A 15,326-nucleotide genomic window follows, 5' to 3' on the forward strand; every position below is an offset into this window, starting at 1 on the left:
GGTTCTTCTTGCAGCCACTTTACGGGCTCGCCATAGCCCGTGCTACATGGATATTTCCTTCTGAGTAGCTAAATATAAAATAAGAAATATGCAGCCACTGTAACGAATCATTGCTCATCGTCTCCCCGTAGTCAGCGTCAGGCGAGCATAAGAACATAGAACATAAGAACAAAGGCAACTGCAAAAGGCCTTGTGGACATGTATATGAGTGGGATTGGGTGGTTATAGATAGGAGCTGCCTCGTATGGGCCAATAGGCCTTCTGCAGTTACCTTTGTTCTTGTGTTCTAGGCCTATTGGCCCATACGAGGCAGCTCCTATTTATAACCACCCAATCCCACTCATTTACATACGATGATAGAAGCACACAGCTTCTATCCTCGCCTAACATAGGTCTCCAACTAGGCCAGTGTGCATAACATACACACACAAACAAAGTGCATACGTTTGCCACTACATTGTTGCTGGAGCTAAGAGGATTAAGCTGTGAGGATAGGTTGAAGGAACTGGACCTCACAATTTAAGAGAACAGACAAAACAAAAACAGATATGATCACGACATACATGATACTGAGGTGAATAGACCCGGTGGTCAAGGACAGCCATTTTAGGTTAAGAGAAAGTAGAACAAGAAGACACAAGTGGAAGCTGGAAACACATGCGAGTCGAAGAAAGGTATACTCGTACCCTGTACGGGGTCAAGGAGAGGAATGCACCGAGAAGTCATAGAAGCCAGCTCAATCCACAACTTTAAGTTCGACAAAGATTTTGATGCTCAAAATAGGTGAGCTGTAACGCACCAGGTATAAGAAAGGTAATACGCGGGACATAGGTGAACCCCGACAGAGAGAGTGCATCTTCTGCCAAACTGTCACAGAAAAGCCATTACTTCACTATCTTCAGGAATGTGAAGCAACCAGTGACCTTAAAAGAGCTTTAAGAGTTCCTGAATCATGCAGTGGCCACCCTGAAGCCATCAACACAGCACTCTCCTGGTCAACAAAGGTGTCCAGCAGCTGGACACCCTCATAAAGACTGTGAAGCAGTATCCTCCCCCGCGATAACAGCTTGATGGTTAAATGCAACCTCAGAATACTGAGAAAAAAAAATTGTACCACTTACGAGCTATTCATGCCCGTGCCACCTCTTGGGTGGCTTAATCTTCATCAATCAATCAATCGGACGTAGGTGGCCTTTGGTGCCATGTAGTCAGTGATAGGTGTTAGGTAAGCAGCAGTAAGGGATCCGCTGTTATTCTCAGTGGTGAGTATTGCATCAAGGTCCCACCTGGTCGCACGCGCCACATTCCCGGAGTTCAAGGCCGCGCCATCGTCAGGGGGTGGGGCAGGTGCTCTGGGGAAGGGACCCCTCCCTCTCCACCCTCTGGAGGGGGAGAGCTTTGTCTCCCACGTGTACGCCTGTGGCTGTCTTGCCTCTTGACCGTCTGTGTTCTTGTTTACTGCGGTGTTTATGTAAGAGGGTGTGTGTGGTGTGCGCGCATCACTACGGTGCTGGAGGGCGGTACAGCGCCGCTAGTTGCCTCTGTTCTTTGCCTCTTCAGAATAAAGGAAAGTGCAGGCGGCCTTATTGGCTGGTAGGAGGCAGCTCGTGTCTATATCCACACAAACGTATGCCTGAAACCCTACAGCGGGGCCACGTATAGCGTGGTGCGTGATGTACGTACGTACGTGTGTGTGTACTCACCTAGTTGTATTTGCGGGGGTTGAGCCTTGCTCTTTGGTCCCGCCTCTCAACCGTCAATCAACAGGTGTACAGATTCCTGAGCCTACTGGGCTCTATAATATCTACACTTGAAACTGTGTATGGAGTCAGCCTCCACCACATCACTGTGTGTCCGTGTCCGTCGTGCTCATCTTTTGTGCCAGGTTCACCCAGCTGTTGTCCCTCCTGACCCCGCTCCCAGGCCTCGCCCAGGCCAGGTTCGGACGCAGGTTCGAATCCTCGTCACGGCCCTTGTGGATTTGTTCACCTTTCTCTGAGCTCCACTGCTCAGTAACCCGGTACATTGTGCAGTGTAAAATCCCCTCGTGTGCCTGTTGAGGAGGAACATATATGTACACATAATGGCTGGCGTGAGGGTGTAGTGGTGTAGCCGGGAGCGGAAGTTTGAGGTGATAGTGAGAAGAGTAATAACTGTTGGGTGTAAACAAGGACCCGCTAAACATGGGTCAGTGGACTAGACTAACTAATGTGTTTTGTTCTAGTTAACACCCGCGTCTCAACAAGAAAATAGAACAAAGCAATTAAGATACTTAAACTGTTGATTCCTAACTGGACGTCAACTAGACCAATTATACATTTTTGTGTTCATGTTTTGTAACTTTATAATTTTCTTTACTTATTTTTTTCACATGTAGGAAACTTGAATAAAGTAAAGGCTTTAGAAATGAGTTAATTTATGTTTTGTGATGTGATACAGCATGAGAGACCAAGCCCAGAATGAGCCAAACATTGTGTCAGGTGGAGTGTCACTTTGTGATAAAGGCTCCGGGGGTGAATGACACTGGAATAGCTTTACAAGAAGCATTGCTTCACACACAACTGGCATCCAAGAGCGGCATCCTGCACTCACGCTCGCACACCTCATGCACCTGTTCACCTAGGACTACATGGGTAACAACTGGCAGTTGGACAGCCGCTACGGGCTCTTGCTTCCTGGGGATTAGTGTTTGTGTGTGTGTGTGTGTGTATGTGTGTACTCACCTATTTGTGCTTGCGGGGGTTGAGCTCTGGCTCTTTGGTCCCGCCTCTCAACTGTCAATCAACAGGTGTACAGGTTCCTGAGCCTATTGGGCTCTATCATATCTACACTTGAAACTGTGTATGGAGTCAACCTCCACCACATCACTGTCTAATGCATTCCATTTGTCAACTACTCTGACACTAAAAAAATTCTTTCTTGAATTCTTAAAAAAAAATGTGTGTGTGTGTGAACATATTTACATACATAAGGTGGGTTAGAGATGAATGAACACACGGGTATGGGTTGTTGTTGTTGTTGTTAGAGCTTTAGCTACTCAGGACGAAGTGTCCATGTAGCACGGGCTATGGTGAGCCCGTAAGGGTGTGGGTGTAACCAGCTGGAGCTGGTGTGGGCGAGTACACGATGGATGCTCACTTGATCCTTTGTGTCGCTGCTCCCTCGGGGACAGGAAGTCCGCGCGCGGCTTGCTGAGGGGGCAAGGCTGCTGCTGCTGCTCACCCTTCCAGTTGCCGCTCTAAAGGATCGGCACTTAACCAGATTAAGCGAGCGTAGCGCACCCATTAAGCACCCGCCACTGTCTCTCCCGGGTTCACGGGAGACATCTCCCGTCACGCAGGGTGCAGTCGCACCTCCACAGATCTCCAGTATCAGCTCTTGATACTGGTAATGGCTCAAAAGGGCCACCACTTACGGGTTATTCGTGCCCGTGCCACCTTTTGGGTGGCTTAATCTTCATCAATCAATCAATCAATCTCCGGGGTTATACTTGCTGCTTCCAAACAGGTCTGGCGGGCCAGGTTCACCTCTGGCTTGTACCTTGTACTGAGCTGTGGGCGTGGGTGGTGTTCCGTGCTGGTGTTGTCCCGTGCTGGTGGTGTTCCGTGCTGGTGGTGTTCCGTGCTGGTGTTGTTCCGTGCTGGTGTTGTTCCGTGCTGGTGTTGTCCCGTGCTGGTGGTGTTCCGTGCTGGTGTTGTCCCGTGCTGGTGGTGTTCCGTGCTGGTGGTGTTCCGTGCTGGTGTTGTTCCGTGCTGGTGTTGTTCCGTGCTGGTGTTGTTCCGTGCTGGTGGTGTCCCGTTGGTTGGGGCACGTTAGGCCTCCCGTCCGGAATACCAGCACGAGACATGACACAGTACACGTGCACGTATTAGTTTTGTGGACAGCAGGAGACAGGGAAGACGGGCATTCCTTGCACGTGGTCAACACCACACCAGACTTGCACGTACAGCTCCCATATTTGTAGTTACCTAGTTGTACTCGCCTAGTTGTGCTTGTGGGGGTTGAGCTCTGGCTCTTTGGTCCCGCCTGTCAACTGTCAGTCAACTGTGATGTACAGATTCTTCAGCTTATTGGGCTCTATGAAATCTTCACTTGAAACATTGTATGGAGTCTGCCTGCACCACATCACTTCCTAAGGTACCTATGATACCTTCCTTCAGAGGTGTCATGGGCACAGAGAACATCAGATAACAGTATGAAAATCAGAGCTCCACGGCTCTTCAGTTTCCCACCAACAAAAATTAAGAAATATTAATCTAACACAAATAGACGTATTCAAGGAACAATTAGACGAGTTCCTGCAAGAAGTGCTGGACCAATCAGGTTGTAGTGGCGCTAATTCAGGCCACTCCAAGCAAGTCTTTTCGATTAAATTATCACAAAATAAGGCTGGCTCCCAGGCCAGGTTTCGGAAGAACTCCTCTCGGAACCGACTCCAGGTATCCTCCAGGTTAGTACCAGAAATAAATAAGGCCGCATGCTGCCCTACTAGTGCCAGCCGACCCTGATTGTGCAGGCTTCAGGTCACCCTTCTGAAGAACAAATCCACAAGGGCCGTGACGAGGATTCGAACCTGCGTCCGAGAGCATCCCAGACACTGCCTTAATAGACTGAGCTACGACAGGTCACCCTTCTGAACCTCAAGACTGGCATCGCCTATCATATTGTGCATGTGTTGAGCGGTGTGAGATGTGCTTACCGTGTGGCTGGCTTGTGTGGCGACGGTGACGGGGGCCGCTGGCTTACTGACCGTAGCCTCACACTCCCCTGCACCGACTCCCGCTCCACACAAATGGTAACAGTTAACGTATGTTGAGGAACCGGCGGGGCATTTGCCGGGTAAAACCCAGGAGTTTCCCGGGCTGTGGGAGGTGTCCAGGGGTAGATGGCTGGGGTTTGGGGGGGTGGGATAGACGACCTGCCCTTGACTTGCCCCTCCCCCCCCCCTAACCCCACCTCTACTTCTTAATAAGAACCTGCAAATCTGCGTGGAAATTCCCAAACTCTTGTCAGGAGAGGTAACGTCCGTACAAGAATCTTTCCTTCCGGGCGCCCCAGAGAGACTAGTGTGTGTTAGGGGCATCAACAATTGGGTACCCGCAGCTCTGGGTACAGGCTGGATAAGTTAAGTTTCAGTAAGGCTATATGCAAGTACTGGGAATGAGTGGATTGGGCTAGTGACTAGCATTGAAGACAGAATTAATAAGAGGAGATAAGATGGCTATATATGCGAGGGGGATGATGGGAGCCGGTCGGCCGAGCGGACAGCACGCTGGTCTTGTGATCCTGTGTTCCCGGGTTCGATCCCAGGCGCCGGCGAGAAACAATGGGCAGAGTTTCTTTCACCCTATGCCCCTGTTACCTAGCAGTAAAATAGGTACCTGGGTGTTAGTCAGCTGTCACGGGCTGCTTCCTGGGGGTGGAGGCCTGATCGAGGACCGGGCCACGGGGACACTAAAGCCCCGAAATCATCTCAAGATAACCTCAAGATAAGCTAGTGTGGAGGACTGAAGCAGGACTGAGAGTCGTGCTTCAATGCCCCCTAACTGTTGTGTAACATTGTATGTGGCAACTGTGCTATAGAAGGGTCTTCCTGGCCTGGAGCTGATCTTGCGCAGTCCCAAGCTGCTTCGTGTATTATAGAATTGTCGATAGAGGGCGCCTTATGGTACTCACCTGGTTGTGCTTGCGGGGGTTGAGCTCTTTGGTCCAACCTCTCAAATGTCAGTCAACTGGTGAAACAGTGTTACTGCAGGAGAGTACAGTATGAGAAGTCAGGATTGCGCTAGTCCCCTCAGTATCACGGTGACCCCATACCTGATAGCAACATACACCACCTACAGTGTTATCTGGGTCGGTGTGGGACAGCCAGCCCTGGCGCCCGAGACGAAGATGACCACAGGCAGCAAGTTTTGTAGCGTGTAGTTGGAGTCCCTGGTGGGGCCAGGCCGGGCTTAGAACTCTCAAACCCCCGTCTAGGTACAATCCAACTATCTAATCACTCTACTTGAAAAATGTAACTAAATCCTGCGCGGCTCAGCCTTGGCCGTGACAGCTGCGCGGTGCGGCCTTGACCGTGACAGCTGCGCGGCGCGGCCTTGACCGTGACAGCTGCGCGGCGCGGCCTTGACCGTGACAGCTGCGCGGCGCGGCCTTGACCGTGACAGCTGCGCGGCGCGGCCTTGACCGTGACAGCTGCGCGGCGCGGCCTTGACCGTGACAGCTGCGCGGCGCGGCCTTGACCGTGACAGCTGCGCGGCCTTGACCGTGACAGCTGCGCGGCCTTGACCGTGACAGCTGCGCGGCCTTGACCGTGACAGCTGCGCGGCCTTGACCGTGACAGCTGCGCGGCGCGGCCTTGACCGTGACAGCTGCGCGGCGCGGCCTTGACCGTGACAGCTGCGCGGCGCGGCCTTGACCGTGACAGCTGCGCGGCGCGGCCTTGACCGTGACAGCTGCGCGGCGCGGCCTTGACCGTGACAGCTGCGCGGCGCGGCCTTGACCGTCACAAACCGGCTTGTAGGCCGCAACAGCTCCGCTGAAGCACATGTACCAACTACTGGCTCACTGGGTCAAGCATTGAGGGGTGAGTTATGAGAGGAGACGGCGCCCAAGAGCTGTGTAACGTCGCCCAGGACACTAATCCTCCCAGAACCGAGAGGCATGAGTTAAGAGGAAAGGCGACGGGAACTAAACCTCACGTCCCTGTCACGTCACGAAGAGTCAGAGGAGATATGATCACCACCTACCTGGGGTATACCTGGAGTGGGTATCGAGAGTTGTTCTCCCCGAGCTTGGCCTTGGGCCAACCTACAACATTCTCAGAGGAATTGACAGAGTGGACAAAGACAAACTGTTTTGGGTGGAAGACGAACGAGGGAACACAGATGGCGAGGAGAAAGATGACTCATACAAGGACAATCCTGGAAGGTGAGGTCATTAAAGGCACAGTGAGGTAACGTTGTGAGAGATGCCGTGTCAAGTGAGGAGTAGTGATTACCTATGTGTAGTTACAGGATGAGAGCTACGCTCGTGGTGTCCCGTCTTCCCAGCACTCTGCTGTCATAGTGAGGAGTTTGGTGTTAGTCACCAGTACAGACCAACACTTTAGAGCCCAATGCTTAGAGAGAGGTTAAAGCCCAATAGGCTCAGGAACCTGTACACCTGTTGATTGACGGTTGAGAGGCGGGACCAAAGAGCCAGAGCTCAACCCCCGCAAGCACAACTAAGTTAGTACAACTAGGTGAGTACAAGGCCCACCTCGCTTCCTTGGGGGTCACGAATCTCTCAACCTCTGGAGGGTTATCAACACCGCGACTTACACCTTACTGACCAACCAGTAAGTACATATTAGTCCTGAAGATCATTGAGCACTGGTAAACTCGAGGTATACTTACCGAGAAGTGGGTACACCACTGGGTATATGGTATATGTATGTATATACATATATATATGACAATGGCAGACCACGACTTCAGAAGTTTACTCCTGAAGATGTATTAATATACGAAAGTACTTAAGGAAATTCCTGTTTCATTTTTCCTCCGTGGTCTGACATTTTCACATTTTTAATAACGTTTATTTTCGTGATATACACACATATATATGTATATATGTATACATATATATATGTATATATATATGGTATACATATACATATATATGTATATATATATGGTATACATATACATATATATGTATATATATATGGTATACATATACATATATATGTATGTACGTCTTACCACCACCACCCTTCACCTTGCTACCCGCGGGTATGTAAGAAACATTGTCAGAACAATCGGTGCGTGAAGCCTTGTAGAACAAGCCAACTGTTAAGAGGCGGGGCCTGGCCAGCCGGTTGATGTTGACTCTATGGCTCAACATCCGCCTCCCACACACTCTAGAATCGGTCTTGGGTAAGTCACATGTCAAGAGTGAAATTAGATTAATATGAGAGATGTGGGTATTACTCGCATAAGCCGCACGCCCGTGAAAGTTTTTGTGTTTAGTGGTTAATGGAGTTTATATAATTTGTGTAGGGTAACAAGTAGCTTGTGGTGACCCTCGCGAGGTCAAGTACGTTTATTGAGACAATAAAAAACATCTCAAAGGGATAGAGTAGCTTAGACTATTTCTACCCTCCTCTACTTCAAGTCCTTCAAGGGGCGCACACATCCAGTGAGCACAAACCCACAAGTCACAGTACAAGAATGCCATTTAACACTGTAGGTTAATAATATAGTAACTACAACATATAAGTGTTACAACACTCTTGGGAGGGTAAAATGCTTGTAGCTCCTAAGTATTCTCATACCATTATCACACATCCAATTTGCTGTGATACACTACTGTCAAGGTCAGGTTTGGCAGGCCCTCGGGACACGCCCTCTACTTTATGTATAGTAAAGGGTCGGCCGAGCGGACAGCACGCTGGACTTGTGATCGTGTGGTCCTGGGTTCCATCCCAGGCGCCGGCGAGAAACAATGGGCAGAATTTCTTTCACCCTATGCCCCTGTTACCTAGCAGTAAAATAAGTACCTGGGTGTTAGTCAGCTGTCACGGGCTGCTTCCTGGGAGTGGAGGCCTGGTCGAGGACCGGGCCGCGGGGACACTAAAAGCCCCGAAATCATCTCAAGACAATCTCAAGACATAGTATAACACACAGCTCGGAATGAGTGCCGCTAATATATATATCATGTTCTCACGTGTTGGAGTTTGTGAAGATAACGGTGTTTGTTCTTTTACAGGTGAGTAGATGAGTCCTGGCGGGGAGCGGTGTGGAGAGAGACGTGAACAGGACCTGGCAGCGCCCTCTGGTGAGCCTCTGGTATACACACTTTTTTTTTGAAGACGTAGAATAAACTACGAGATTATAGGTGTTGAGTTGGGACATGATGGAGGTTGTGAGCGTATTGGATGCTGGCCCTCGGGCTCCCACCTCGTCATGACTTGAGGCTTGTAGCTCGCATTATTTCTTCATAGTGTAGTGTAGTGTGTGTGTGTGTGTGTGTGTGTGTGTGTGTGTGTGTGTGTGTGTGTGTGTGTGTGTGTGTGTGTGTGTGTGTGTGTGTGTGTCGGGGGAAGGGGGGGGGAGACAGTGAGCAGTCACAAGGCGGCCAGAGTTGACACGACGGATTCCGGTAGGAAATGCCAGCGTTTGGGAATGACCTGACCAGCAAGACAAAAAGGTCACCACTGGCGGAACCCGTTGTGACTCAAGGTCAGTATATAGTGCAAGAGGGGAAGGGAAGGGAGGGGGAGGGGGGTGAGTGACTGCGAGGGGAAGTGAGGATGGTACGTGCCTCGGACCATGGTCCACACAATACCACCAACAGGTGCACTGTTAGCACTAGACAAGGGGCTTCCCTCACCCCGCCCCCCGGACCCCCCAAACCCCCCAGACCCCCCCCCCCCCCCTCCACAAGGACACACAAGACCCAACAACTCTACGAACCCTCGGCCTTTCTCTTCATTTATAAGTCCAACAGGATGTGTTGTTTATTGACATAGATACCTGGCTATTTATGCAGCCACCCCTAAATTATATGAAGGGTTACAGAGTTTGTGTCCTGGATTGTACCTGGATGGGGTTCTGAGAGTGCTTCTACTCCCCCAAGGGCTTCTGCTTGACTTGTGAGATCTTGGTCCAATAGGTCGTTGCTTGGAGCGGTTCGTCTTATTACCCAAAGCTTTCAAGCATTACGTATGTAATGCAGAACTTACATATTTACTCAGTATAATGTTGGTGCTGAATGTAGAACATGAAAAAACATATTTTTACTCTGAAATAATATCATTGTAATACGAAATTAGACGAAACTTAAGTGACAAGTGACGCCACAGGAAGTCGACGATCCAAGCGACAATGTCGTGGCTTTGGCTAATTAGATGGACCCAATTTCGTTATAAAATGATATTATTTTAGAGTCAAAATATATTTCGTGTTCTACATTCAGCACCAACATTATAGTGAGTAAATATATCATAGTCCTTCATTACTTACCTAATGCTAGGAAACTTTGGGTGATTAGAGGGACCCATTTGTGGACACTTAGGTGTGAGAGAGGTGGTGTGTTCAGCAGGACTGGATCCTGGCTCCAAATTGGTGTAGGAGGAAAGCAACTTGGTGGCGCCACCAAGTTTACGGGCTCACCATAGCCCGTGCTACTTGGTGGTGCCACCAAGTTCACGGGCTCACCATAGTCCGTGCTACTTGGAACGTAATGTTCCCAGTAGCTGAATCTATAAGAACAACAACAGGTGGCGCCACAGGACACCTCGTCCAGTCATCAGGGCTACACTCGCCACCCTCCTAACACCCTTTATTCATACAGGCATTAACAATCTCAAACATAAATGAGTTATTTTCAGGATCATGTTGTATTTGGGAGGGGGGGGGGGTACTCTCAGCCTGATATGCGTCGTATTTGTAGCGGTTTTGCCTACACATCACAGTTGGAACCTAGGCGGTGGAACCTTGTGGAGGCCTGGTCGACGACCGGGCCGCGGGGACGCTAAGCCCCGGAAGCACCTCAAGGTAGGCTTCATATATACCCAAATAGTCTGTATAAGCGTCAATATTGCGGTGCTTAATACATCGCTAAGGCAGCGGTATTTTGACGATGGGGGGGGGGGGGAGGAGAGGAAATGTTGCAAATTGGAGTGAATTAAGTGTGACTACTACTGGCTGCACCCGGAAGTAATGGCCAGTGTTATTTTGACTCCTTGTTTAGCGTCGCCTTCCTGAAACAACCTGCGGTTTCTCCTTGTCTGCCGCAAGGCGCTGTTTCCTAGTACTGCTATATTTGTGTGTGTATTCACCCAGTTGTATTCCCCTAGTTGTGCTTGCGGGGGTTGAGCTCTGGCTCTTTGGTCCCGCCGCCTCTTAACTGTCAATCAACTGGTGTACAGATTCCTGAGCCTACTGGGCTCTATCACACAGGATAGTTAGTGTGTGTGTGTGTAGGTTTTCTTCCAGCTGGTAAATCAGAATACAGGAAGTGCGCGAATGTGGAATCTGATCTTCGCATTAAACCGTCAACAGTTGAACCTGAAATTCGATTCCTTGTCAATAAAGGCGCCTCAATCGTTTCATTAAACAGGTTATTCGTGTTTTACCGCTCAATTTTTTGTTAAATTGTATTCGCAGTCGAGAGGAAAATTGGGAACCATTAGTCGTTAGTTAATAAACGCTTTCTTGTAAGACAAAAGCTTTTGGGGAAATGGGGTCTTTGGTAAAAATTCCAACGGAAAAAAAAAGAGTTGCTTGGTGCTGGAAAGACTGGAACCGGCGGAGTGGAACATTACACAGGACGCCGCGCCATGAGGTCAAATACCAAGAGCTTAGTACAGAGTGATGCAAGTGTCACCAACTTCAGGGGAAACAGGCGATAAGTGTTGAATTTTTACGGTCGTAACTAAGAGTGAGCGTAGCGTGAGGCAGAATGACAGTAACAGGGGTGGATAATAACGAGTGTGTTGGAATGTGAGAGTTGGGAAGAGTGCGTTGGGTGCGGCTGGAGCTCAAGGCCGGGAGTGTCGCCTGTGTGTGTGTGTGTGTGTGTCACTCTGGCCGGGAGTGTCGCCTGTGTGTGTGTGTGTCACTCTGGCCGGGAGTGTCGCCTGTGTGTGTGTGTGTGTCACTCTGGCCGGGAGTGCCGCCTGTGTGTGTGTGTCACTCTGGCCGGGAGTGTCGCCTGTGTGTGTGTGTCACTCTGGCCGGGAGTGTCGCCTGTGTGTGTGTGTGTCACTCTGGCCGGGAGTGCCGCCTGTGTGTGTGTGTCACTCTGGCCGGGAGTGTCGCCTGTGTGTGTGTGTGTCACTCTGGCCGGTAGTGCCGCCTGTGTGTGTGTCACTCTGGCCGGGAGTGCCGCCTGTGTGTGTGTGTCACTCTGGCCGGGAGTGTCGCCTGTGTGTGTGTGTCACTCTGGCCGGGAGTGCCGCCTGTGTGTGTGTGTCACTCTGGCCGGGAGTGTCGCCTGTGTGTGTGTGTGTGTCACTCTGGCCGGGAGTGTCGCCTGTGTGTGTGTGTGTCACTCTGGCCGGGAGTGTCGCCTGTGTGTGTGTGTGTCACTCTGGCCGGGAGTGCCGCCTGTGTGTGTGTGTCACTCTGGCCGGGAGTGTCGCCTGTGTGTGTGTGTGTCACTCTGGCCGGGAGTGCCGCCTGTGTGTGTGTGTCACTCTGGCCGGGAGTGCCGCCTGTGTGTGTGTGTCACTCTGGCCGGGAGTGCCGCCTGTGTGTGTGTGTCACTCTGGCCGGGAGTGCCGCCTGTGTGTGTCACTCTGGCCGGGAGTGCCGCCTGTGTGTGTCACTCTGGCCGGGAGTGCCGCCTGTGTGTGTCACTCTGGCCGGGAGTGCCGCCTGTGTGTGTCACTCTGGCCGGGAGTGCCGCCTGTGTGTGTCACTCTGGCCGGGAGTGCCGCCTGTGTGTGTCACTCTGGCCGGGAGTGCCGCCTGTGTGTGTCACTCTGACCGGGAGTGCCGCCTGTGTCACTCTGGCCGGGAGTGCCGCCTGTGTGTGTCACTCTGACCGGGAGTGCCGCCTGTGTGTGTCACTCTGACCGGGAGTGCCGCCTGTGTGTGTCACTCTGGCCGGGAGTGCCGCCTGTGTGTGTCACTCTGGCCGGGAGTGCCGCCTGTGTGTGTCACTCTGACCGGGAGTGCCGCCTGTGTCACTCTGACCGGGAGTGCCGCCTGTGTCACTCTGACCGGGAGTGCCGCCTGTGTGTGTCACTCTGGCCGGGAGTGCCGCCTGTGTGTGTCACTCTGGCCGGGAGTGCCGCCTGTGTGTGTCACTCTGACCGGGAGTGCCGCCTGTGTCACTCTGGCCGGGAGTGCCGCCTGTGTGTGTCACTCTGACCGGGAGTGCCGCCTGTGTGTGTCACTCTGGCCGGGAGTGCCGCCTGTGTGTGTCACTCTGACCGGGAGTGCCGCCTGTGTCACTCTGGCCGGGAGTGCCGCCTGTGTGTGTCACTCTGGCCGGGAGTGCCGCCTGTGTCACTCTGGCCGGGAGTGCCGCCTGTGTGTGTCACTCTGACCATTAGCTCATTTATCCCGGTAGTGTGAGGTGTGGATGGTTTGGTGGTGAGTGGTGTGGGTGGCTTGGTGGCCGCTTTGTCTAACTGCTACATTCACCTTCACTCTTACTTCCACCACCTTCCGTTACACACTCTCCTGTGGGCGTCGCTGGGAGAGTTGGTGATTATTATCTGTGTGTTGCTGGGATGATCGTCTCCCGGGGCCCAGGAGGCGTCCTGTCACCCCTCCTGCTGCTGCTGCCCGACGTCAACAACCAAACTGGTTTTTATGGGATTTAGGCACAGGATCCAACCCGTTCTCGCACTTGCTTATAGTCAATATCTTGCTTATGAATAAGTGCATATGTGGCATACTAATTTATTGTGAATATTTGAGTTTACCTTGAAAAGCTGAATAGAAAACCACAACCTAACCTAACCTTCTTAGTATGTTAAGATATTACAATTAGTGCTGAACCTATACCTATATTGATATTACAGTTTTATAAAAATAATAAAACAAAACTAAAATTTAAATAAATTGTAAAGTAACTCAGGATATTGTCAAATTTTGTATAAAATCTCTATTGTTTAATAAAACTGAGAGAAAAAGTTAGTGCCTTGAAAAAAATATGGCTTGGAATATGTCACATATATGCTTATTTATATGCGAAATAGTGACTATAAGTCATATATGTGCTGTCTTGTGCGAGAGCAGGTTGCAACATCACACAGCGGAACCTATTAGGTTCATAAGTGCTATGTCCCCCCTCAACCCTCCCGCAGAACACGATCCACTACTACCACCATTATATCCGTCACCGACAGATATCCAGACTAGAGATATCAAATAATATACACGTGGAAAATACTAGAGGGCCAAGTCCCAAATCTACACAATAAAATAACAACATACTGGAGTGAACGATATGGAAGAAAATGCAGAATAGAACCAGTGAAGAGCAGAGGTGCCATAGGCACAATCAGAGAACACTATAAACATCAGAGGTCCGCGGTTGTTCAACATCCTCCCAGCGAGCATAAGAAATATTGCCGGAACAAACTTGACATCAAGATAAAACTAGCTTGTTTCCTTAAAGAAGTGTCCGACCAACCGGGCTGTGGTGGGTATGTGGGCCTGCGGGCTGCTCCAAGCAACAGCCTGGTGGACCAAACTCTCACAAGTCGAGCCTGACCTCGGGCTGGGTTTGGGGAGTAGAACAACTCCCAGAACCCCATCAACCAGGTATCGTCACGTACAACTGGGGACAGGGAGGTGGTCAATTGTCCCAGCCTCCTCTAGAACTGTGGCCTGGCTGGTCAGAACTGTGGCCTGGCTGGTCAGAACTGTGGCCTGGCTGGTCAGAACTGTGGCCTGGCTGGTCAGAACTGTGGCCTGGCTGGTCAGAACTGTGGCCTGGCTGGTCAGAACTGTGGCCTGGCTGGTCGGAACCGTGGCCTGGCTGGTCAGAACCGTGGCCTGGCTGGTCAGAACCGTGGCCTGGCTGGTCAGAACTGTGGCCTGGCTGGTCAGAACTGTGGCCTGGCTGGTCAGAACTGTGGCCTGGCTGGTCAGAACCGTGGCCTGGCTGGTCAGAACTATGGCCTGGCTGGTCAGAACCGTGGCCTGGCTGGTCAGAACTGTGGCCTGGCTGGTCAGAACTGTGGCCTGGCTGGTCAGAACTGTGGCCTGGCTGGCCAGAACTGTGGCCTGGCTGGTCAGAACTGTGGCCTGGCTGGCCACAACTCACCAATGGAATGTTTAGGCTTTGCAAAGTGTCGTTGTATTTCCCCTTATATTTGACGAGACGACATTAATAGGATTTACAGTAATATGTTATTATATTTATAAGTAATAAAGCTTTTATATTAGTGGCTCATAGTTTCAGCTCCAAAAGAACTTATGTATACATTTAAATTCACTGTATTATAGCAAAAGAAGAGAAATATTTTTATGTCGAAGAGTATTTTTTGCTTTTTGTTATTTTTATAATTAGATATAAGTGTGGAAATGAAAATATTATACAAGATATAAATCGTATTAAATGGTTTTATACAAAATATGGACGTGTTTGAGAAAGCAGGAGAAGGTCACACTTAATGGCAGACGAGGAGTCACAATAACGTGGCTGAAATCGACTTGAGAATGGTCTAGGACGGACCGAAACGTCGTCGTCCCTTCACTTTCTTGTGTGGTTTGGTCACACTTAATGCTTAGACGGCAGCGGGTTCCCCACCTTTGGTCTGGAGAATACAAGTGTGTCTCAAGCGTATGGTCATTGACTTGGTCTCACTCTAATTTCAG

General features: G+C 50.6%; 2 protein-coding genes across 5 annotated transcripts in view; one reads left to right on the forward strand and one right to left on the reverse strand.

Moving 5' to 3' along the window:
• Positions 1 to 15,326, forward strand: part of LOC123759355 (nuclear distribution C, dynein complex regulator) — a 157,929-nt gene that overhangs the window by 87,989 nt on the left and 54,614 nt on the right. The gene's annotated exons all lie outside the window — the stretch shown is intronic.
• LOC123759356 (uncharacterized) overlaps positions 1 to 15,326 on the reverse strand; it is a 119,962-nt gene that overhangs the window by 73,972 nt on the left and 30,664 nt on the right. The window contains exon 1 of one of the 2 annotated variants that reach the window (XM_045744299.2): positions 4,700 to 4,785. The exons of the other annotated variant lie outside the window; for it this stretch is intronic. The gene's annotated coding sequence lies outside the window, so the exon portion shown is untranslated. Of the gene's footprint in view, positions 1 to 4,699; positions 4,786 to 15,326 lie in introns of those variants that run through there. 2 annotated transcript variants of the gene reach the window in all.

Source organism: Procambarus clarkii, chromosome 32 (assembly GCF_040958095.1).
Source record: "Procambarus clarkii isolate CNS0578487 chromosome 32, FALCON_Pclarkii_2.0, whole genome shotgun sequence".
NCBI classification, from domain to species: Eukaryota; Metazoa; Arthropoda; class Malacostraca; order Decapoda; family Cambaridae; genus Procambarus; species Procambarus clarkii.